This window comes from Macaca fascicularis, chromosome 4 (assembly GCF_037993035.2).
Source record: "Macaca fascicularis isolate 582-1 chromosome 4, T2T-MFA8v1.1".
In the NCBI taxonomy this organism is placed as follows: domain Eukaryota; kingdom Metazoa; phylum Chordata; class Mammalia; order Primates; family Cercopithecidae; genus Macaca; species Macaca fascicularis.
In genome coordinates this window covers 153,270,972-153,296,477 of record NC_088378.1, presented here as the reverse complement: position 1 = coordinate 153,296,477, position 25,506 = coordinate 153,270,972, and the positions used below count along the sequence as shown (strand labels likewise).

Below are 25,506 nucleotides of genomic sequence, written 5' to 3'. Positions count from 1 at the left end.
TGGTATCCTTTCCTGGTTGAATGCATCCACTCCCTAGAGTACCAGAGATTGAGAGTGGCCTCCAAATATTCACTGTTCTCCTATATTTTGTTTGTACACCAGTCTGTAATTTTTAATTAAAATTAGGTAAAACATTAAAATTTTAATTAAAACTAGCTAAAAGATATTGCACTTTTCAAGTGTATGACTGAGCTTAATAATGTTTAACCATGGCTTTATTAAGTGAATACGTGGGTCTTCAACATTAAATTCAACTTACTTCACATTAACGTTTGCAAATACATTATCATCAGTTCTTACATATTTCACATCAACTAACTTGAAGTGCAGAAGGCTTGCACTCAAATAACTCTTCTGAGGTGACAAAAAAGCCCAAGACTTGAGGCCAAGTCTCTAACCAACAATGACTATATCAACACTGGTGAACTGATAAGAAGTAACTTCAAGGTTGGGAGGTGCAGGCCCCTTCCTAATCATGCGAAAGGCATCATAGTGTGACCCATGGCAAGGGTCGTAATAACTACCAGAATGTCCTGCAAATGCAGGGAGTACATAACCAAGGCGAATGCAAACACTTATCAGGATAACCTACTTTAAGTTATGGGATACATGTGCAGAACGTGTAGGTTTGTTACATAGGTACGCATGTCCCATGGTGGTTTGCTGCACCCATCAACCCGTCATCTACATTAGGTATTTCACCTAATGCTATCCCTCCCTTAGACCCCCACCCCCTGACAGGCCCCAGTGTGCAACGTTCCCCTCCCTGTGTCCATGTGTTCTCATTGTTCAACTCCCACTTGTTGGAGTTGTTTGGTTTTGTGTTCTTGTGTTAATGATGGTTTCCAGCTTCATTCATGTCCCTGCAAAGAACATGAACTCATCCTTTTTTATGGCTGCATAGTATTCCATGGTGTATATGTGCCACATTTTCTTTATCCAGTCTATCATTGATGGTGATAAACTGGATAAAGAAAGTGGGGTTTCTTTACTTGTTCTAAATCATGCTGTGGATCCTGCAAATGGGGCCTTCCAACTGCAGCTTCCTAGTCAGTTTCCTTCTTGGTTCTGTGGCCCACAAACAGGAGTTTGCCTCTTCCTTTGAAAGGCATATTCTTGCCTTCTGGAATATCGGATAACTTGGATTTGATTTCGACATGACCAACACATCAGCAGAAGCCCTCGTGCTGGGAACAAACTGGGGAAAGATATTGTTGGCACCATATGCAACAGTAGCTGTTGCAGTTAACAAATAAGAGAAGCCTTTTCTAGCCTTGCTGCTCTTTTTTGAAGACTTTGTACTACCTAAAACTTCATTGTAATGCTACCTAAAAAAGGCAAGCACTTTGATGTCCATAAGGGAACAATGAACAGAAGCAGGGACATTGAGGCCCACGTCCTGGCTACTCAGCGGCTCCCAGCACAGGAAGGGCCGCTTCATGTCCAGCACAGGCAGCTCCGGAGCAGCAAGCACCACAGCCCACACCAGGGGTCGCGGTGTATCTGCGACTTCATGGCATGTGGCCAACAGGATGGGCGCTAATCTACATTTATAACAGAACTCCAAGAAGCTGGGCATATATCCATCCAGTTAAATTACTACATTACCCAGAATCCCATGACTTGACTATGTTCCAGTCAATGAGAAATAAACAGAAGTGTGGTACTCCCAAGGAGTTTCTTTTGAAAGGAAGATCACAGTCTTCTTTTCTTCTCCAAATTGCAACCCATAACAACATGCAAAGATATGAATGTTAGAACTCTGGTAGCAGCTTTTGACCTAGGTAGCTGAGAAGTGAGCTGGAAAGAGACAAAACTGTCATAGAGTTATGATTCTCTCTCTGAATTATATATCTCCAAAATTATTTTAGGTGAGATAGAAATGCATTTTTATCTTCATTAAGTCACCGTCACGTGCAGTACATGTAGTAAAATGGAAACCTAACTCATAAGTGTGGCTTTAGGACACAACTCCAAAATCAATGCTCCAAACCCTGCTTTCTTCCCAAAGATTATGACCTAGATATCCAGTCATCTTCTGGATAACTTTATCTGAATATATCAACACTCCCCCAACACACACACACACACACAGAACTTAGCAAGAATAAAACACAACTCATATTGCCTCCAAAATATGCTCTTTATGCTATATTTCCTAGCTCAATTTGAAGGAAGATTCAACCATTTATTTGCTGGGTGACATCAGGGGAATCTTTTTGCTTCCCATTCCTTCATCATCTGCCAGTAACCAGCATTCCTCCTGCAAGATGTCTGGGATCTTCCTACCAGCAGCTATCACGTATTGCTCTCCCTCCCATTGTCACCATTCTGGTTTTGACCCTTACCAAGCCTTGCCTGAATTGTAGTAACAGCCTCTTAACTGGTGTGCCTGCCTCTAGTTTCAACTCTACTAACAGCCTCCTACAATCCTATATGAAAATCCAATAGGATCATTTTCTGGCTTAAAATCTTTTCATGGCTCTCATTAAGGAAGGAAAAAAGCCAAGTTCCTTGGCATGGTATTCAGGGCCCTTCAGGATCTAGCCAGCACTGAGTCCCCTAAAGCAAATCCTAATATACCTCTCTTTACTCTCTTCTTCCATTGCCCACTAAAGCAATACTCACTCTCTGGAAAGCCAGGCTTTTCTAGTCCCCAGCACCTTTGTCATAGTGTTCCTGTCATCTGGAATGACTTTTCCCTTACTTACGTGTCCAGATAATTCACCTAAATATCCAGCTCAGGTGACAACATTGCTGTGAAGCTGTCACTGATGTCTGCCCAATAAAATTCGTACGTACCTTTAAACTTGTACCTTGAAAGTTGCATGGCAATTGTTTATTTGCACACTTGACTCCCATGATAAACTGTGAAGTTGTTAAATCGAGGATTATGTCTATTCATCTTGTCAATCCCACCTGAAAAATAATAGGTATTTATCACAATGGTAATAATAATAATAGCTAACTCTAATTGAGAATATCCTATACACTGACACCTTTGTAAGTATTCTATTTGTATCTCAATTAATTACCAATGAGGAAGCACTATTATTATTTTACATGTAAAAGGAAACAAAGGCACAAACACATAAAGTTACACACAGCTAGGGAGTCAGGCTTTGGACCTAGGAAGCCAGCTTCGTATCTGTGCATTTAACCTTGGAATGGCTACAGTAAGATGCTCCCAAGTAAGCATCCTTGTTTTCTTCTCATCTTTCTCAAATTGTCCAAGACCTTATGAGGTTCAAAAACAGATGCTAAATCTATAAGTAGAGAGTGGAGTTCAAAAGAAATGTATTCATATTTGCTAGAAAAAAAAATGGATTGCCCAATTAAAAAAAATGGATTGCCCAACATAGAGATTTCCAAACACAGAAGATGATCAGAACTCCCTAGGGAACTTTGTGAAATACACATTCCCTGCCGGGCATGGTGGCTCAGGCCTGTAATCCCAGCACTTTGGGAGGCCAAGGCGGGTGGATCACGAGGTCAGAAGATAGAGACCATCCTGGCTAACACGGTGAAACCCCGTCTCCACTAAAAATGCAAAAAATTAACCGGGCGTGGTGGCGGCGCCTGTAGTCCCAGCTACTCGGGAGGCTGAGGCAGGAGAATGGCGTGAACCCGGGAGGCGGAGCTGGCAGTGAGCTGAGATCCGGCCACTGCACTCCAGGCTGGGCGACAGAGCGAGACTCCGTCTCAAACAAAACAAAACAAAACAAAACAAAACACATTCCCGGTCCCAACCAAGATCTAGTAAATCGGCATCCCAAAAGTTAAAGGGAAATTTCTTTAAAGTAAATACAAAATTTCTGGGATTTTTAAGCAATATGTTGCTATTTAGACTCAAGTCCAGAAATATATTTATATACTATGGCTACAAAATTCCCCAAACATGTAAGTCTAATTTATTAAAATGTGAAATTAGCGACCCTGGCATTGCTCATTCTCAGTGAACCCATGCTGGCTCCTCGTGACCATTCCTCGGCAAACTGTTCCTTTCATAACCTACTAAAGAGGGCTGCAGGGTTATCACGGTGCAGTTTTGCAGCTTTAAAACATATATTTTGTCTCCTTTATGATGATTGAGGCAACATTTTCCATTCAACAGTATTTCGTTTCTCCATAAATTCTCAAAATATTTCTGGCAGTAATTCTACAAGTTACTTCTGTATCTTAGGGTGTGATGGATCTAAATCCAGTGTGTGCAACTCATTTCAAAGAACCGGGCATTGTCTTCTTAGCTATGTTTGTCCTATGCTTTCAAAATGATAGAGAATTTAATAATGTTATTCTTTCAAATATTATTTTATGTTTATATGACTTCATATTAATTTAAAACATGTTTTTTAGTGTTAACTGTTTTATTCATATTTTATTTTACATTTCTTCATGTAAATTTACTGCAGAATGAGCAATTCAGACAAAAGCACTATGAAGAGGGAAGGAGTGTATATATCACATAAGATGTGGAGAGATATAGGCCATAGCTTAAATGCTTGACTTCCTTTAGCCTGTATGATACAAGTTTAATTGAATTTTGTTAGTTTAAAAAAAAAAAAAAAACTGTCTCATGGACAAAGTGAGATTAGTGTCAGAATTAGAACACAGATCTTCTGATTCTTAAACTGAGACCCTTCTCACCTTATCACCTAAGTGGTTTTCAATGCAGTATGATGCACATACAACACCAGTTTGAACATTTCTTGAGTTAGAATGATTGTATCCAACAATCAGGGTTCAAAGGCAGAAAATATCCTTTACAAATAAAGTGACTCTGGACAGGTCCCCCATCCTCCCTAAAACCCAGTTCCTCATCTTAAAGTTGTCCACATCTCATATTCTCACTATTTGTGTTGAATCAAATGAGTTAACACATATAGGGCTTTACACAGTGTCTGGGGATATTATTATTAGTCAGATGATATCCCTTAACATGAATAATAGAATGGCAATGACAGAAATAATTCTTGGCATAATTATCTGGTCTAAAACAATAGAACTTGTTCTATTTTCTGAAATCTTCCTTCTCATCTTTCTTAAATGTAGTTGCTATATTTATTTCTTTTAAAATATGGAATGCTTTTTATGAATGTGAATGTCATTCCTGTGCAGGGACCATGCTAATCTTCTCTGTATCCAATTTTAGTATATGTGCTGCCAATGCCAACACTAATGGACATATTGAAATATATCTATTTTTATATCTCACAGAATTTTATGAAACAGCGTTAGTATTTGGCATTTGAACTAATCAAAAGCAGGATGCTTAAGAATTTAACTCAAATTAACATTAACATTGTCACTTTCACAGGGATGGTATAAAAAGTTATGATGTTACTAAAGACTCAGCTGGATTCCTGTCAGTGCTAATAATGCTTGAACTTCATCAGTTATTAGTGCAATTTAAAAATGCTTTCAACATTTCCTCACAAACCACACCTCCTCCTAAATAATTCCTCTTGATCATTCCAAAGCATGTCTTTAACTTGCTGACTTCATCAGCTCATCAGACTGAATAGGACAAATGAGGAGAGGAACTTTGACCCCTCTCCCAGTCACATATCATCAGAATGCAGAGCTTCTACGTTCTCCAAAGAGGAACAAGGGATTTACTTATAAGAAATAATTCCCAACTGGGCGTGGTAGCTCACGCCTGTAATCCCAGCACTTTGGGAGCCCGAGGTGGGTGGATCACCTGAGGTCAGGAGTTCGAGACCAGCCTGACAAACATAGAGAAACCCCGTCTCTACTAAAAATACAAAATTAGCCGGGCGTGGTGGCACATGCCTGTAATCCCAGCTACTCGGGAGGCTGAGCCAGGAGAATCGTTTGAACCCGGGAGGTAGAGGTTGCGGTGAGACGAGATAACGCCATTGCACTCCAACCTGGGCAACAAGAGCAAAACTCTGTCTCAAAAAAAAAAAAGAAAAAAAGAAAAAACTAATTCCCAAGCCCCTTGATATGAGACACGGTATTGGGTCTCCAATTATTACAGAGCAAATTAAACTTTATTTCATTTAATTTTTATTAAATCCATCACTTAATGTTTTAAAGTAAATGGAGTGGGTGCTTTATAATATGGTTGCATTGGGGAGACAGCAAATGAAGAGTGTCCCACACAAATATTGATGGAGCCATCACTTTTTTAAAAATTAAAAATCAAGACTTGAGACAGTGCAGTACTGAATGTTTGTAATTAACTGTGATAAAAGTCTAACAATCAGACATTTCTCTGTGGTAAATTTTACATCTCCCTTAAAAATTTCATACCTTTTCCATTGTGACAGATCAGAGGAAAAGTTTGAGGGTTTACATAATGCGTTAAGTATGAAAGTTATCTAGCTTCAAGTAAAACTACTTTTTTATTCAAAAGAATTCAACAATAACCCTTCAAATATGATTGATCATTAAATCCATCAAAGACATAGTAGAGGACAAAATTTTTATCACTACCTAGTAAAATCTGTCTAAAGAAATTCAAGTGAAAAGAAGGCATGATTAAAGTATTTCAATTCTCTTTGGGGGTATGTAAATGTAGGTCAGTATATTTCAGTGGTCAAAAAGAGGTTAACACCAGCTCTAGACTTATTCAAAAGGTCCATTTCAGGTTATAATAATTTTGATAGCATGGTAATAATTTCCGGACATCCCCCCCACCTCGCCATTTTCCCAAACCTTGAGAAAGCCTTCTGATTCTTCCCATATATGCCACTTTTACAAAGGAGCAGAGGCTTTGAAAGAAAAACATTTTTGGCTCTGTTAATGCTAGTGTATTCTTCCAGCCCAGTATTCAGTGTTCAGGACTGGACAGGCAATTACATGCAAATTTGTTGGGAGCGAGGAGGTTCATTTACTACATTCAACCCCATAGAGGAAGATCAATAGAAGTGCAAAACTTAATCCTAGATGAAAGCACCATGTTCAGGTAATGGTTATAGAGTTAAGGCCCTCAGAAGAATGTTAGGAATCAAAAGGGCATGCTAGAGAAAGGCATTATGCACAGTGCTTTTTTGAACCATATGGGAAAGACAACAGACAAAGTGAACCAAAGAGTTGGAACACAAGAAGGTAGACATGCAGTTCAACACAAATTGTTAGGGTTTTTCAAAAGATATGAATGAGGATTGGACCAATTAAAAATGGCTGCCTCGAAAACCTTTTGTTGGCTATTTAAAGAATAGTGGGGTACAAACAATTGCTCAAACGTAAACCACGCAAGCCATGCTTGCATTTAACTCTGAACTAAAAGGGGGGCTCTTTACTGCTAGTTTTCCTGTCTCTTAGTTTTTGTGTCGGTTTTCCTGATGTCTCCCCCTGCCCGAGGCCACATACTTTGTTGACATTTAATAAAAGTTATTGAGCAGTTCATAATAAATATCAAGAAGAATATATACATTAAGAATTATCGTCAATTTCATGAAAGACAGATAATGGAAAAGAACAGGGTGAGAACTAGTTTGTGTTGTAGAGGCTAGTGATTGTTCTGATTGGTTGTTAAGTAATTTGAATATCACCACAGAGTATGAATGGGTATGTAGCCTGCATTACCAGGGGAAGATAAAAGTCCTTAAAGCATATAATTAGTCTTCATCAATACCAACTATCAATGTCTTCAGAAAGAATTCTGGGGATACTTGACCTGGTGTCCAGTGGATTTTCAGAGGATCCTTGAGTTATTTCCAAAATTCTCATGCACCAACTAACATTGCATGCAAATTTTTATGTACGTTTTGCCATTTATTGTTCCCATTTACTGAAGAAAGAAGTCTTTAAGAAGATTTAGAAATTTTTTGAAACAAACAAACAAACAAAACAGAGTCTCTAAGGAATAAGAAAATTGGCCAACAATTTCTCTGTAGATTAATCTAGGTCCCCTAAGAAGGAGATGTCAAAGACAAGATTAAACATGCAAGGACTTTATTAGAGAAAATGGCTGTGAGAAGAAAATGGGGGAAGAATCGGAAAGACAAAAAGACCCATTAGACCAAGATGCAGTTCTGACCCTGAGAGAAGAGAGGAAAGAAATCACCCCCAGGCCATCATGTGGTCTATGGAAGGTTATAGGAGAGTTCCTGAACGAAAGTTGGTCATCAGTGGAGTTTCATGTCTCACAAGAACAGGTATGCCTTGGTTATCTCTGCCATACTCACTTTCGGGGAAACAGGTGGGAAGCGTGGCCTCAGCCCAGACATGGCAATGGATTTTAGAGCCTAGCAGCTAGGGCCCTTCATCAGTCTTGTTTGCTGTAGTCGAAAGTCTGCAAAGCACATTTCTTTTGACACCCCCTCCCCAAACCAACACACACAGTCTAAGTCATGTTATTGGTCAACTCTGGTCTCCACCCAGCCCATACACTTGTTCAGGAAATCAGACTGAATTACATGCAGTTGGAACTAGTCACTTACTTTCCTCATGTTTCATTGTCTTGATCTATATGCTAATTCCAATTTGAAACTTGTTTAGATATCTAATCCTTTAATACATTCTAGACATACTGCCAGGTTTTTATTCTTGCTTTTATTCAAAACTGAAAAAAAAAAGATTTCTCTCTTTTTCCACCTAGTTATCTTTGAATTAGGCATTCACAAATAGAGTTCAGAGTTCATTATGGTAAGATACTATATTAGGTGCAGTGTAGAATATGATTAAACACAAGCTATTAACTGTATAATCCCAGATTGAGTTTTTTAAACTGAATGAGAGAGGCAGGCAGGAAAGAGCATGATCAATAGATAAAATTCCATAAGAAAACCTCAGCAGTCACAACCTAGAAACATAATGTATATGCCTCAACATGATTACTTTAGTGAATTACAATGTCATTTCAGAAAACCGCTCTCACAGTACTTTGATAATGATACATATAAGTGATGCATTAAAGAAAAAAGTATTCTGGCTAGAAGGCCTTAGTTTAGTGACATTGACCCAATTCTGTTTTTGAAGTTTACAGTAGCATGTTTAATCTATGTTACTTAATGGAACCTAATCAAAGACAGTTATTTCCATGAGAAAATTGTCTAAAATCTTGTCTTAATTCTCTGTATTGAAACTTAAAGAAGGGAGAGAAAGCAACTTCAAGAACAACAAAAATATGATTTAAAAACAAATAAACTAGAAAAGTATTTACAGTACACATTGCAAATCCTTAATTTATGAAACACTTTCACAAATCAATAATAAAATGATAAACAGTCAAATTTTAAAATTGGCAAAAGTAATAAATACAAAATGTGCAGAAGAAATACACACAGATCATATATGAAAAAAATCACCTTCACTTATAATGAATGAAATGCAAGTTACATAATAAGCTTCCATTTTCATTTATATAATTGACAATTCATAGAAATAATAAAATTTACCATTGTTAAGGATATTGGGAAGCAGTTCTCTCCTGGAAATAGTTTGAAATTTCTGTTGAAGGCAATATAAGACACTAAAGGCCTTAAACAAGGTCTGTTTCTGACCTAGATTCTACTTTCAGAAATATAGCCTAAAGAAACATTACAGATATGTAAAAAGCATATAACAATATTTAATAAATGGATTCATAACTATAAAATAGAGGCTTGTTTAAGGATATTAATAAAATAAAATATTACATAGCCATTAAAAATCATGTTTAGAAAAAATAACTATTAAATGACAGATAACATGTTTCGATAAGTTTCTGCATTAGTTTGTTCTTGCACTGCTGTAAAGAACTACCTGAGACTGGGTAATTTATGAAGAAAAGAGGATTAATTGACTCTCAGTTCCACAGGCTGTACAGGAAGCATGGCTGAGGAGGCCTCAGGAAACTTACAATCATGGCAGAAAGTGAAGCAGAAGAAGCCACGTTTTACATGACCAAAGAAGGAGAAAGAGTGTGAAGGGGAAGGTGCCACACACTTTTACACAATGAGGTCTTGTGAGAGTCACTGACTATCTTGAGAACAGCAAGGAGGAAATCCACCCCCATAATCCAATCACCTCCTACCAGGCCCCTCCTCTAACACTGGGGATTACAATTTGACGTGAGATTTGGGTAGGGACACAAATCCAAACTATATCAGTTTCTAAATGAAATGGCAGGTTACATTTTTGTATTTTGTATCTACATTTCTATTGATTTTGCAGGACAGTTCCAAGATAATAATAATTTGATGGCAGCAGATTTCTGGTTTCGATTCAAAGTTCTGCTGTAAAATCAATAGCTCCATGCCTATTACTTGAAAAATACGCCAGACAATAGAGTTTTTGACAATGCACCAGTGCTTATTTCATGTGAATTTAAAAAACATATGGGCAGGGATATTATTCAAATACTCCAGTCATGATTTATCAACCCCAAACAAATAGCCAAGCTGATAGTGTGAAACAGACTATGGAGGATGCCCTAAGGTAAACTCTTAGAAAAAAGGACCCAGTATGACCTGGTAAAGTGCAGAGAGAGGGCCAGCCTCACAGTCAGCAGATTCTAGGCAGAGCCCTGCTCTGTCACCCTCCAAGGATGGAGCCCTTTTCATCTTTCAACTTCAGTTGCCTCACCAGTAGGATAAGGATACTGCCCTCCAGAGAGGACTCATATGAAGATTAGGGATGATGTATGTAAAGGCTTCACCCTTCCCATATCTAACATAAGGTCGGTATTTCTGAAGCACTAGCAATTAAAAGTGATTTCATCACTTTCAAAAACAGGAGTATCCTACTGAATTACTAATGGAGCCACAACCCTATCCAGCCAGACTAAAAAAGGATTCACAAGGCAAATAAGCAAATGGATGTTTATTTCACCCAAGAAGACAAACTTCAAGAAGAAAACCTCAAAATTTGTTAGTGGTCCTACCAGTTTGACCTGGATTTATTTATCATCATGCACTTGGAATTTGGGGATACTGCATGCTCTGTGGACCTTATCTAGATGTGTGTGTCTCTGCATTGTTTTCGGAAGAAAAATCATCTAATGTCCTATCATTGCCTATATGATAATAACTAGTGTGATTTATTAAGCAACTATTATGTGTCAAGCCCTCAGTTAGATGCTCTACATATATAACTTTATCTACAAAACTCTTGCTAACTATGTACTCTTCCCACTTAATAGATAGGAAAATGGCGTCTAAGGAATTAAAACTCCTAGGCCCGGAACAGTGGTTCACACCTGTAATCCCAGCACTTTGGGAGGCTGAGGTGGGCGGATCACCTGAGGTCAGGAGTTCGAGACCAGCCTGGCCAACGTGGTGAAACCCCATCTCTACTAAAAATACAAAAATTAGCCTGGCATTGTGGCAGACGCTTATAATCCCAGCTGTTTGGGAGGCTGAGGCAGGAGAATCACTTGAACCCAGGAGGTGGAGGTTGCAGTGAGCCAAGATCACGCCACTGCACGTGGCCTGGGTGACAAGAGTGAGACTATGTCTCAAAAAAAAAATGTTCACGGTTATTTTAGGAGTCATATGTTCTTTAGCATGGCACACAAGGCTCTTCACAACTTTATAACTAGGCTGCAATTTTCTCACGCATAAAATGTTTAAAAGACAGTAGTATCTGGGATGACAGAGGATAGTGGTAAATGAGGATCACTTTGAGCTGCGTTATTTGTGGGAAACTTGATAGAGATGGGGGAATCAATTGGTCCTTGTGTAGAAAAGATTTAGAGAAGCAAAGAGTAAGATATAAACCCCATGTATGACAGGAAAAAAATGATGTTCTCAAGCAGCATCAGTGGCCCCGATGGGGAAAGTCCAAATGAATTTGTAGTGAACTAGCTCCATAAAGAACTGGAAAATATTCAGTAAATGGTATTTGTAATTGTAGATCATATTTCTTGGAAGGTTCAGAATTAGAACCCAAACTGTGATATCAACATATAGAGGGAAAAAATAGAAAAATACACAAGTGCTAATCCTCTTGCCAACTCTAAAGAGAATAACAAGATTGCAAATAATGCTAATTTGAGCAATACATTGATAGATTCATAGAAGCAGATATATCTGTAATTAATTCAAGTAAAAATGTTTTAAAACTCCATGCCATGTTTCTCACTACAAATACGCACCTTTTTCATTCTTAAAGTCTTCAAAATAGAAGTGCATCTTAGAGTCAAAGGTACCTTAAAGTGACCATAACCAGGCAGCACTCTTGACTTAGTTATCTTCTTACTCATGAGCAAAGTTGGTTGCTTTTCTTGGTGGCTTACCTGGCAAACTGCAACTTCTTAGTTTTCAGCCAACAAAACATTTAAGGACCATTAGAAAAAAAAAAATATGAGCTCTAATCGTTGCTTGAAATCCTTCCATTGACATTTTCTGGGAAGACTGTGTAGACATAAAACTAGTGAAAAGTTGTCAATTACTTAGAATTTAATGCCAATGACAATCGTGCAATAGTCCTGGAAATATACTGACTCACTAGTCCACTTCATGCACAGAAGAAGACACTTCGTGGAAAAACATGGATATAAGTGACTCTGAGTCGAAAAATAATTCAGAAGAGTCAAACTGAATTTGAAGACAGTTTGGGAATACCTTTAATATACTTTGCCTCTGTTTTCCCTTTTTTGAATGTACAAGAGTAATATGTGATTAAAACTTCTATATCTGAATCAGTCTAAAGAACTCTGCCAACAAGTATGAAATAAAAATTCTTCAGTAATAAGAATACATTGTGTCAGAGTTTAATTAGCATTTTTTTCTGCCTTGGTATAATAAATGGTGTTTTGGAGTTGAGGAAATAAAGCACTAACTGAAGAATACCTTTAAATGCTTTCAGAACTCCTTAATTCCTATCAAAACAGATGGAAACCCTGTCAAGAACAGTGGTCCATCAGCTGGTAAACAGAATAAATAATGCAGAAATTGTACAGTATAATTATCCATTATTATGGCAAACATGTTCCTTTAGCCCCAAAATGAGTAATCCTATAATGAATTTACTCCAAAGTATCTAAGATGAGTAAGCAATTCTTTTGTAGTAAACTACTTGCTGCTATGAGGTAAATTAACTCTTCCAGATACCATTTAAAAAATCACTTCTTACAGAGTACTAAATTATACATTGATGTTCTAGGCAGTTAATTTGCCACACAGGAGAATTTTTCTCCTGTGGGGTATTTTATTCCTCTTACCTCACGTGGATCATGTAGAGTCTAAGAAAGTCATCTAGATTACTGTGACTATTTGAATTTGTGCCATTTAAATGAAATACACTGTGAGGTTCATAACAAAAATAAGTTGAATTGAATATTGTTAGAGAACTTGGTAGAATTTCAGACAACAATTTGGGGAGTGGTTTTTAGTGTTTTGTTATTAAGGAAAAAAATATGAGTAGGTTTAGGGTTTGATGCTTCTTTGACTCTAGTTTCTTACAGAGTCTCTGTTTTGATATATATATTTTATTACCTGTCCTCTTTCTGTTGCTAAGCAGATGGGACATGTTGCTATGTGACATTTTACACGACCACTTTTATGCAGTTTCAACAATAATGACCAGGGGTCATGAAAACATAATCACACACACACTAAAAACTGGAGCACTTGCCTTTTTGTTTCTGGAAAACTACAAATAATATACTCAAAATAGTTTCTCAGGGTATAACACTCACGGTAATATATTTATTAAATAAGTTTTTTTCTATATATCACTCCTTTGGAAGTTCACAAAGACCCAGTATAAACATCGTCATCATATTTCAGATAAGAAAAATGAGACTATGAAAAGTCAGATCAAATGAGAAATACATGGCAACGAGGGGAAATGAGTTCTATTCACTGGATTTTTTAACCCAGAAAATATCAAAATTATCTCCAAAGCAAAGGAAAGCTGGAAGTGTTACACTTGCACTAACAGCTAATTTCAAGGTATATTTTTACTTCCTGTAGCTCTAGGTGCTAACTTTAATCTTTCTTACTCTTTAATGATACTTAATAATAATGTTGACAGATATCAGTCACCTGATACTGAGTTCTACTAGGCAGACAAATAAATGTTTTCCCTATACCAGCCCGCAAAATCCTCACAACAGTGGAAGATTATGAAGAATCCAAGACTCAGAAATCTAAAATCAAGGTCATTGAATAAATAGTGGAGTCAGGATTAAAAGTGACATGTGCTGACTTTTAAACCTACACCTCTAACCACTACACTGTACTGTCCCAGCTGCCAGGTCTTTCAGAATTATCAGAAGTTTCTCTTTCCATTTGAGTACAGGTTGTTCTTTCATACCTACAGTTTTAATTAATGTTTTTCATTCTCAAAGAATACAGTACAAGTGCGTTTAAAAAGCAATAAAACATTTGTCTGCAGAAGGCATGGTAAATAGCTGGATGATAGAAAACTGAAAGACAATTAGCATACAATGAAAATAATGCAGGTATATGTGCATGTAATTAATTGCTCTAGAACACACGAAATAGAGAAAAGCCAGTGGCCAGGTATGTGGTTCACTAGAATGAGCATTGCATCAGGGACCCAAAACCTGATTTTTGGTCCATTTTTAACATGCATTTATTAAATATTGAATAGATGCAAAGAAACATCTGTAAATATCTGTAGTTTAAGAACCGCAGCAAAATCAATGCTTATCTCTGGACCATACTGTTAAATAGAGCATTAATGTGATCAGTGGAGTCCCTGCTTCCCTCCTTCCATGAGGAACTACTTTCCTAAATCTCATGTTTCTCATTCCCTTTGTTTCTTTGTAATTTTACTACACAGTTTGCATTCAGAAACAATGTATTGCTTAGTCGCTTATAATTTAGCACATAAACATTCCTATATTCATCAGTAGTATTATGTGACTCGCTTTTTCCTTAACATTAGATTTCTGAAATTCATGCATGAACTTGCTTGTTGTTACTTGTGGCTGCAGTTCATTTCCTTGAATTTCTGCATGTATATGGATACATCATTTTTTGTATGACTATGCCATATTTTTTATCCATGCTCATTTTAATGGGCATTTTCATTGCTTCCAGTTTTTTGCTAGTATAAAAGTTACCAGCCTAAAGATTTTAGCCTAAAGAGTTTCCTATCCTTCTTATACAAAAATTTCTCTAGAGTATATCCCTGCAAGGAGACTTGCTGGCTCACAGGATAAGCATATGGTCAACTTTCCTAGATAATGTCTAGTGATATTCCACAGTGCTTGTACAATGTATACACCTGCAGTGTGCAAAAGTTACGGTTGCTCCATAAACTTACCAACAATTGTTTCAGTCAACCTCCTAATTTTCACCTATCTGCTGATGAGTATGAAATGCTGTTTCATTATGGTTTTAACTTGGATTTCTTTGAAAACTATTGAAATTGAGCTTCCTTTCATTTATTTAGAAACCGTTCAAGTTTCTTCTTGTGTGAAGTACCTGTTCTAGTCTTATCGTCCATTTCTGCACTGGGTTTTCTTTCTCAGTCTGATTTGCGTGCATTCCTTATGTGTCCTGAATACTAATCAATGTTTCACTATGTGTGCTACAAATACCTTCTCTCAGTCAGAGGCATATATTTTCACATTCTCTGTGAGGTCTTTTTATGAACAAAAGTTCTAAACATTATTGAAGTCAATTTTTCAAGTTGGTGGTTCTTTTTAAAGACATCTATCCTTACATTAAGGTTATATGGATCATCTCATACATCATTTTCTAAAAGCTTCAGTTTTGCCTTTCACGCCTCAGTCTTCAATCATCCTAGAACAGGTATCTGTGTTGTATAAAATATGAGGTCTAATTTAACTGTTACAGTATATGGGTGGGTCCAGTGTCATTTGTTGAAAAATTTATATTTTTCTTAGTGCCTTGCAATGCCATCTGGGTCATAAATCAAATTTCCAGTCATGTGAGGATCTATTTGGGGCCCTCTGTTCAATTTAATTATTGTCTTTGTTAGCCCATTTGGTGATATCATATTGTCTTAATTACTCTAAACTCACATAAAGTCTTGGTATCTGGCAGGAAAATTTCTTTACCTAAGTTTTTGGTTCTTGACCCATGTCTGAGTTCTACATGGCTTCTGACTTTTTCAAATAAATTTTAGGATCAGTTTTAAAGCATCACCAAAAATATTATGTTATGAGTTTTAATGTAATTTTAATCTAGGTAATTTTTATTAAAATTTGCATCTTTAGGATATTGAATTTTCTTGTCCATGAATACCATAGAGTCCTCCATTTATATAGGGCTTTTCCAATGTGTTCTCACAGAGCTTTATTATTTTCCATGTAAAAGTCATGCATATCTTTTACAGATTTTGTTCTGAAAACGCTGTACATACTTTTGCTTTTATAAATCACACTCTCTTGCCTACTTATTTTTAAGTTAATAGAAATGTATTGATTTTCGTACATTGATTTTATATCTAGCCACCTTGCTAAATTATCTTGTTAATTCAATAAATAATCTGCATATTATTTTGTGTTTTCTGCACAATTATATGCAAATAATAACCATCTCTTCTTTTACAATCCATATATCGTCACAATTTACTTATTTATTTATTTTTGTCTTCTTTTTTTTCTTTTTTTTTTTTGTTTCAGACGGAGTCTTGCTCTGTCACCCAGGCTGGAGTGCAGTGGCCGGATCTCAGCTCACTGCAAGCTCCGCCTCCCGGGTTTACGCCATTCTCTTGCCTCAGCCTCCCGAGTTGCTGGGACTACAGGCACCTGCCACCTCGCCCGGCCACCTCTCCCGGCTAGTTTTTTTTTTTTTTCTTTTGTATATTTTAGTAGAGACGGGGTTTCACTGTGTGAGCCAGGATGGTCTCGATCTCCTGACCTCACGATCCGCCCATCTCGGCCTCCCAAAGTGCTGGGATTACAGGGTTGAGCCACTGCGCCCAGCCCTATTTTTGTCTTAATGAGCTGGTTAGAATCTCTAGTGTAATGTACATAAGAAGTAGTAATGGTACGAAAATTTTCATGTTCTTGATCTTGAGTTAATTTTAAATTAACTGCGAATTATTCCACTAAAATGCTGCATGTTACTTGAAGATAAATATTATCTACTTTTAGTCTGCTAAAAGTTTTTATAATGAATAGATTATAGATCACGAATTTTATCAAAAGCTTTTTCCTTTGTCTACTGAAGTGGTGTACTTTTCGCCCTTTATTAATAATAAATTATAATTTAATTTCTTTCCATGTAAAGCAAGCCTTGCATTTCTGGAATAATGCCAGTTTAGTCCAGTATTCTTTTTTATATAGTGTGTGATTCATTTTATTAATGTTTTGTTTAAGAAATGCTCTTCTCTCTCTATGTGCAAGATCAGACTTTCTAGTCCTTACATTTATTTGTATGAAATTTGAATAATTTATTCCATGAATGTTACATAATCCACATTGGCTAATTCAACTGGAAATAATGTTTTGTTTCAGTTTTGTTTGTTTCTTTGTGAAAAGGGGAAGTTTTTAACTGCTGAATCAATTTCTTTAATGATTATAGGATTATGTGATGATCTATTCTTTACTGCATTAATTATGGTAAACTATATTCTGAAGACTGTTTCCAGGTCTCATAAGACTTCAGTGTTAGCATAATTTTGTTTATTATTCTTTGATTATGAAGACTCTGCAGTAATATCCTCTTTTATTTCAAAATTATTATTTTTGTGCTCCCTTTTCTTGATCAATTTGACTGGTGGATTGGGATTGCCTTTGTAAAGAACAAAGTTTGGTTTTGTGGGTTCTATTGTACTTTTTTATTTTATTGTAAATTCCACTTAATCTATTTTTAGGTTACATTCCATTAGGTTTTTTTAGTGTTATAAATAAAAGTCTTAGCTCATTAATGTTCTATCTTTTTTTCTCTTTTAATGTATAGTATTTTTGGTTTTGTTCTATTCTAAAAATTTTCTAATTTTTATTATAATTTCCTATTTGGCCCATACTTTATTTAAAATTATGTTTGTTTGTTTTGGGGTGTTGTTGTTTGTTTGTTTGTTTGTTTTTGAGATGGAGTTTCACTCTGTCACCCAGACTGGAGTGCAGTGGCACAATCTTGGCTCACTGCAGCCTCTGCTTCCCAGGTTCAAGCAATTCTCCTGCCTCAGCCTCCCAGGTAGCTGGGATTACAGGCATGTGCCACCATGTCCAGCTAATTTTTGTATTTTTAGTAGAGATGGGGTTTCACAGCTTGCCTCGAACTCCTGATGTCAAGTGATTCACCTGCCTCAGCCTCCCAAAGTGCTGGGATTACAGGCATGGACCACTTTGCCCGGCCTAAATTTATATTTCTTGATCTTCAAATGCCTATGGTTTTGTTGGTGATAGTTTGCTGTTGGTTTCTAACTCAATTGTTTAATGCTCAAAAAAAATACTCTGAATGAGATAAATCCTTTGAGTTTGTTGAGTCTTATGTGGTGGCCCAGTATATGATCTTTTTTTTCCATAAATAACTTGAGATAAACATGGGGTTCACAATTAGCTCTGGTTAATTAAGCTCTTTAGGTCTTCTCTATCTTTACTGATTTTTTTTGTCTTAATCTAACAAGCACTAAGACACAATTACTATAACGATAGACTTGGGTATCAACTTCTCTTTGCAGGTCAGTCAATTTTTGCTTTATATGTTTTGAGGCTTGGTTACTAAGCACATATAAGTTCAATACACACACACACACAAACACACAGACAACTTCTTGTTAGCTAGAAATTTTTATCTTATAATCACTCCTTATCTCTAGTTAGCCATTTGATTTAATGTCTGTTTCCTCTGACATCAATAGAACTATCTCAAATTCCTTTGACTAGTATTTACCTAGTTACTTCTAAATATGTATATATATTTTTATATATATATGATAATATATAAGAAGTATATAAAAGTGTAGACATATATGTGTATATATGTATGTACATGTGAAAGAGATATATATTCTTCATATATGTATATGTTTGTGTATATACATATGTATGAAAAAGATAGGTATATATCTTTTTCTTTCTGTCTGCTTTTAAGATCTTCTGTTTGTCTTTGGTGTCTTGAATCTATACTCTAATATCGCTATGTGTAGATTTCTTTGTGACTATCCTGTGTCATTTATTATGGTCTCTGGCTTTGAGGATTGGTAACCTTAATATCTGGAAAAATTTTCAGCCATTATTTATTTAATGATTGCCTCTTCTCTATTTTCTCTCTCCTTTCTTTAAGGACCCTAATTCATTTTAATCTCTCTTTCTCATTTTTCACCTGTTTTTCCTTATTCTGTATTACAAATACTCCTAAATATATCCCTATCTATCCTAATGTGTATAATCCGTTTGTACCATTTGTTGAATGTTTATTTTCAAATATTGCCCTTTTTCTTATTCCTAAAAACAAACTATATTTGGTTTTTTAAATCTACTTGATCATGAAGTCTCTTGCTCATTTTCAATTCCCTTTTTAATCTTTAAGCATATTGATAACGTATATTTTATTCTCCCTGCCAGATAACTCTAATTGACGTTTTTGAGATTGTGCCAACCTTTGTTTACACCAATCCTCATTCACAGGGCCATATTTCCTTGTATATTTTGTTATACTTGTACCTGAATGATGAGGTTCAGGGCATGCTACCTCAAAACATGGCGCCTTGACATTTGAAAAAAACAGCAGAAGCAAGAAGGTCTCACCGACCTTCTCCTGCCATTAGGTCATCCAGAAAAGAATTTTCTAAACTTCCTCCAGAGTAGGTCACAAGATATTGAGGAAAGGATTAAAGACACAGAGTTGCCAAGAAGCATCCGAACAAACAGATCGTGCTATGTCCCCCCCGGTTTGTTACCATTAGACCATACCCTTTTGTCCTCCAATCATACTTCTGCAATAGTCATTCATAAAAACAGATTTCCCTGTTTCTTTGTGTCTTCACTTCTGAAGGCTCCCACCTCATGTAAAAGTTATAAGTAAATTTGTATGCTTTCCTGTTCTAATCTGTCTTTTGTTACAGGGGTCTCGGTCACAAACCTTGTAATGAATGGGTGAGGAATCTTTTCTCCCATACATGAGTTTATCTTTCTCAGCATCAGTCTTCGCTTCTGTCAAATGCCTGGTCATACTGGTAACAAAAGTACACTTTAAATTAAATTATTGGCTTGAGGTTCCTGAGACTATGCAGGTATAAAATTCAGATGTGAGTTCTCAGGGTAAACATTCTCCCTTATCCACAGCCAACACCGAGGTTCAAGACAGGAAATTGCTCCTTCTGTCAATGCTACCTGCTTCCACACATACAATCCAGGACAGGGACCAGATTTAATTCTAGCGACTTTTACAGTGATGATGTAGCCTATTGGGGTCTCAGTTTTATTCTGCTGATCTCTTACTAGATTCCTGTCCTCTCCCCACCTCTGTGGGAATGCAAAAGCCAAAGCTCAAGGTTATCTGGATTCAGCAAATACCTTCTTGGTTGAAAGCAGCTTCCATGGTAATTTACCTCTCCAGATCCCTGCTTTCACTTAGTTCTTAACCTCTGAGTAAGTTGTCAAATTTAGCAAATAAAAATGCAGGATGGTCAATTACATTTGAATTTCAGATAAATAATTTTGTATACATATGTTTCATGCAATATTTGAGACATACTCATATAATCAAATTATTTATTGCTTATCTAAAATTCAAATTCGACTGGATTGCCTGTAGTTTGTTTTCTGGCAACACTGCACTGAAGAAATTCTTATTTTCTTGCCAGTTCGTTGATGTATCTAGGGAGCCTTTTAAAACTTAAACAGCATTTTTTGCCGGACGCGGTGGCTCATGCCTGTAATCCCAGCACTTTGGGAGGCCGAGGTGGACAGATCACGAGGTCAAGAGATCAAGACTATCCTGGCCAACATGGTGAAACCCCATCTCCACTAAAAATACAAATATTAGCTGGGTGTGGTCACGCGCACTTGTAGTCCCAGTCCCAGCTACTCAGGAGGCTGGGGCAGGAGAATCACTTGAACCCAGGAAGCGGAGGTTGCAGTGAGCTGAGATTGCACCACTGCACTCCAGCCTGGCAACAGAGTGAGACTCTATCTCAAAAAAAAAAACAAAAACCGTAAACAGCATTTTTGTTGTTTTCTGCAAGAAGGTCAGTCAAGTTTGCATACTGCTAGAAGCAGAACTCATTTTTGCTTTTCTCTTACCACCTATCCACCTTATGAAACTGAGGAAGTCACTGGCCTCTGTGAACCTTAATCACTCTCAGTATTCTGACTGCATATCCTGAAATTTGGAAAGGACCTTAGAGATCATCTCTTATAATCTCCTTATGTTAAAATACAGAAAACTGAGACTCAGACAAGTAAAACACCAAAGCCAATATTATACCCAATTTAGCGTCAGGGTGGAAACCAGAAATCCTGCCTCCTCACTCATTCAGCATTCTTTCCATTCTACCATGTTGACCATGAGGATCAAATGAGCTAAGTAACATCAAGGCACTAGGCAGAACATTGAAAGTACATAAAGCATTAGAATAAAATTAAGGTATTCCAAATGATTTTGATTACAGAGTCTAACAAAAATTGGGCAGCTTAAATGTGAGATTTACTATGGAAAAATATTTATGGAAGGAACCTCATAGGAATATAATAACATATTTATACATTCTTTCCTTCTAGGAATCTTAAACATAACAATGAGAATTTTCTACAAATATTTAAAGAAAATGATATTAAAATAAAATATCTGGCCAGAAATATAGTATATCCAGCAAGAATTTTTGACCTAGAACATAATATATTCTCCATAGCAAATAAGACAAAAAACAGAACTTAATTAGCAAAAGCCCTCTCTTCTTTTTTCCTTCCTCTTTTCTTACAAAGAAATGCTTTCAGAATGCTTAAGACTCTCACCATGCTACTTTCTTTGCTACAATCAGTGCATGATTGCCACTCAAATTGCTATACTGGTCCTTTTTCCTCTAGCTCTGCATAAAAAGAAGATGCAGATGAATGGATTTTCTGTGGGTTAATTTATTAGGAGTGCAAAGCAATTATCAGCAAGGTAAATCATGGAACATGAAGTACACTGTTACATGCTGGTTGCTGTATAATGTAGGTCCCTTGGCCACAAATGCAATTAAAGTGTTGTATTTTATTCCTTTTAATTTTATCTCCTAGTCTATCCTTGGCTTAACCCAGACAAGTTTAAACACATGTCAATATATGATCAATAGGTAGAAGTGTATAGTATTTGCCACAAACAATTTCTTTATTTTTGGTGATATGGGATAAATTTTCATGATATTATAGCATAAATCTACAAAATGGGGGTTAGAAAATTTAACCGTAGGACTCCATTCCCAGGACATCAGCTTGTCAGTTTCTTGTGTGGCTGTAATCGGGTGAAATTATATTACTGTCATGTGACCAGAGACTGGAGGGAGGTGAATTAAGCAGTGCTTGCAAATGCCTGTCACATGAATAGTATCTAAATCTTCTGTTTTTAATTTTAAAGGGCAGGTCCAAAGAAAGTCATGTTTACCAGGCTTTCAGGACTCCAAAGAAAGCCCTAACAGCAGAAGCAAGGCTTTTACCTCACAGACCAGTCCAAGTCTGAATACTATGAACACGATAGAAAGGCACTACTTCAACAAGGAGAGTGGGGCTAAAATCCCAGTCCTGTCATAGCTAAATCTGGTCATTAGGATGACTAATGATTTAAACCCTCTTTCTTCAACCCCTACGGTGAAATTCTAGTACAACCCGTATCACGCTGGATTGTAATGTGTCCTTATGTGTCTCTCTCCCTACCAGCTCCATCTTTAGCTCTTTGATGATGCTGAATGAAGGACAGTCTTGTAAGAATCAGTGCTCCCCTGCTCAGAACCATTTAGATATTTTAGCAGCTCACCAATAACCAAGGCTTTTATTAATTTTTTTTTTAAAAAAAGGTTTTCATGGCTCTTTGTGCCATGATTTAGAATTTGACCTTGATTCAGTTTTCTCATTCAGTTTCTCCTTGCCTCAGTTTTCTCACTTACAGAGTGGTGATAACAACTGCCTGGTAGGATTATTAATAACACATGAAAAAAATATCTATTTTGTAGATTAACAGAAGCTATCGTGATGATGGTGGTTATTCTTTGTTCACCAAGAGCTATAAGCCAAGAGCAATATTTAAAATGATACCTCCGAGGCAATACATCAGGAAATACCAAGAAACAGGCCATTAAACTTGAAGAAAGTGACAAAACGGTACCAGTAAAGTAAGTGGTCAGAATAAGTAAGGTTAGAAAGAAAAGATGATTGGATAAAGTGAGTCTGTATTCTGAAACAACACACATAGGTTAGAGGAAAGAGGACAGAGGCCGGGCCCAGTGGCTCATGCCTGTAATCCCAGCACTTTGGGAGGCCAAGAGGGGCGGATCACCTGACATCAGGACTTCAAGACCAGCCTGGCCAACATGGCAAAACCCCGTCTCTACAAAAATACAAAACTTAGCCGGGTGTGGTGGCATGTATCTATAGTCCCAGCTACTCGGGAGGCTAAGGCAAGAGAATTGCTTGAACCCAGGAGGCAGAAGCTGCAGTGAGCTGAGATTGCATCACTGCACTCCAGACTGGATGACAGAGAAAGACTTCACCTCAAAAAAAAAAAAAAAAAAAAAAAAAAGATGATGGCAAATGTGAGACCATAGGGATTGCTGGGATTTAGTGGGAAATCGTTGATTTATTGTAAAGAGATGAGGTGGGAAGAGGTGCTCTATTAAAAATAGTGTAAAAAAAAATAGTAAAAAAAATACTGTCATGAGGTTGAAACATTCCTATTTGTCCTAATGAACAATTAGAAACTTTCAGGGATTCTGGAGTAACAGAGTAAGGCAGAGAAAGTCAGTAGTTTGACTATCATTCTGGCACATCTGTAGGGGAGGAAAAACATATTTTCCTCACCCATCTCAAGTTCATGGCTAAGGTCCCTGTAACAAAAGAAAGATTAACAAGGGGAAAGCATACCATTTTATTTAATGTAAGTTTTTCATGACGCAGGAGCCTTCAAAAGAAAATGAGACCCAAAGAAATAGTTAAACCTGTGTGTTTTAATGCTAAATTTGAAGGGTGGATAGTCGTGAAGAAATATAATATGACAAAAGTAGTATGATCTAATGGCAATAAACTGGGGAAAACTTAGCAGGACCTGTTTGTTCCGATTCTTCTCTGTGACCCTTTGTCTTCAGAAATAAGGATAGCCCTTTCCTCTGGGTATAGGGAGGGTACCTCCCACATGAAGTTCTCATGAACTGCGTCAGAGGAAGGTCAGAAAATCCTCCCTAGGTTTTATGACCTACTTTGGGGGGAAGGTCAGGCAGACCTTCCTGCTTTTGTGGCTTTCCCAAATTCCTTTAGCCTAAAATATTCAGGGATACTATATCCTGAACCCCAATACATGTTTATATCTTTTTTTTTTTTTTTTTTTTTTTTTAGCTTACTAGGTTCTGTTACAGAAAAAGTCTTGAAAAATGGAAGAAACCCACCCGAAGGCTGCTGTCATCACACAGATAAGAGGTGGCGAAGGCGGTAGGTGCAGTAGGTGACTGATTCTGTGATGCATGCTCAAGGGTGAAGAAGATCAACATCTGTTCAGACTGTTTCTTCCCTAAACCAGCTGAATCCTCAAAATACAAGCAGACATCTTCCCTGTAGCAAAAGTCTCTGTCCATAGTGATAGTGTAAATGCCCCACAGAGAGAGTTAAAATTAAACTTCTCACATTTTAGCACCTCTGTGTGAATACACTTGCTTGTTTGTTTTTCCTAGAGCAGATGCCCATAAGGGATTGTCAGGAAGGTGGTAAGAGCTCTGAGCCCTAAGTGGGTGGCAACCATCACTGACGCAGAGAAGGACATTAAAAGGGGTGGCTAGGGGTGTTGAATGTTGGTTCTCTTCTGCAATTTTGCCTGAGGCTGCCTTTGAGGATGATAGTGCTGACCATGACAATAAAACTCTGAATAATAACTAAATGTGGTCGGGGGAGAATTAAAAACTAATGTTAAAATAAACAGAGATGTTAAAACATTGTTTGTCCAAACGCACCCTTTTGCTTTTGGGGGAATTCAGTTATTGTGCGTGCCCCTGCTCCTTTGTGTGAGCAAATTTTAGCTTCAATTCAGTCTGCATTGCACTTCTATTACACAAATGTCTCTTTGGCTTCGTCTGCCTTCCTTCACTTGAGATAACCCATCATTATTGTCTCCACTTATCTATGAAACATGTGTTTTATGTTTAACTTGCATGTACAAATTGAAGCGGGTTGTCAACATTACTATGGACTGATATATTCTAAAATAAGTAGATGCAATGATATTGCCTCAGTGTTGTAAGCACCCTCTTTGCATCTGCAGCTATCCCCTCTCATGCTAAATTGTGTTCTTTTGAATAATTTAACGCTTTTGTTATTTAAAATGTGATGTATTCATGCTTTGTGTCCTCAATGCCAGTGAAAGCTCTTAGAGGCTTTATTCACCTCTATCCCTCAGCACCCAACACTAGTCTCTTTACTTAGGAAAATACTTGAGTTTTTCGGGCTTAACTACATATTACTCATTATGGATGGGAGTGCTT

At 37.0% G+C, this 25,506-nt stretch overlaps 1 non-coding gene and 1 pseudogene across 1 annotated transcript; both read right to left on the bottom strand.

Moving 5' to 3' along the window:
- Nucleotides 1-318: 318 nt before the first annotated feature.
- LOC135970482 (cytochrome b-c1 complex subunit Rieske, mitochondrial-like) lies at nt 319-24,606 on the bottom strand (annotated as a pseudogene).
- On the bottom strand, nt 5,074-5,176 carry LOC123573158 (U6 spliceosomal RNA). The gene has a single exon (XR_006697905.1). It is a non-coding gene; the product is annotated as a U6 spliceosomal RNA (small nuclear RNA).
- Nucleotides 24,607-25,506: the final 900 nt, after the last annotated feature.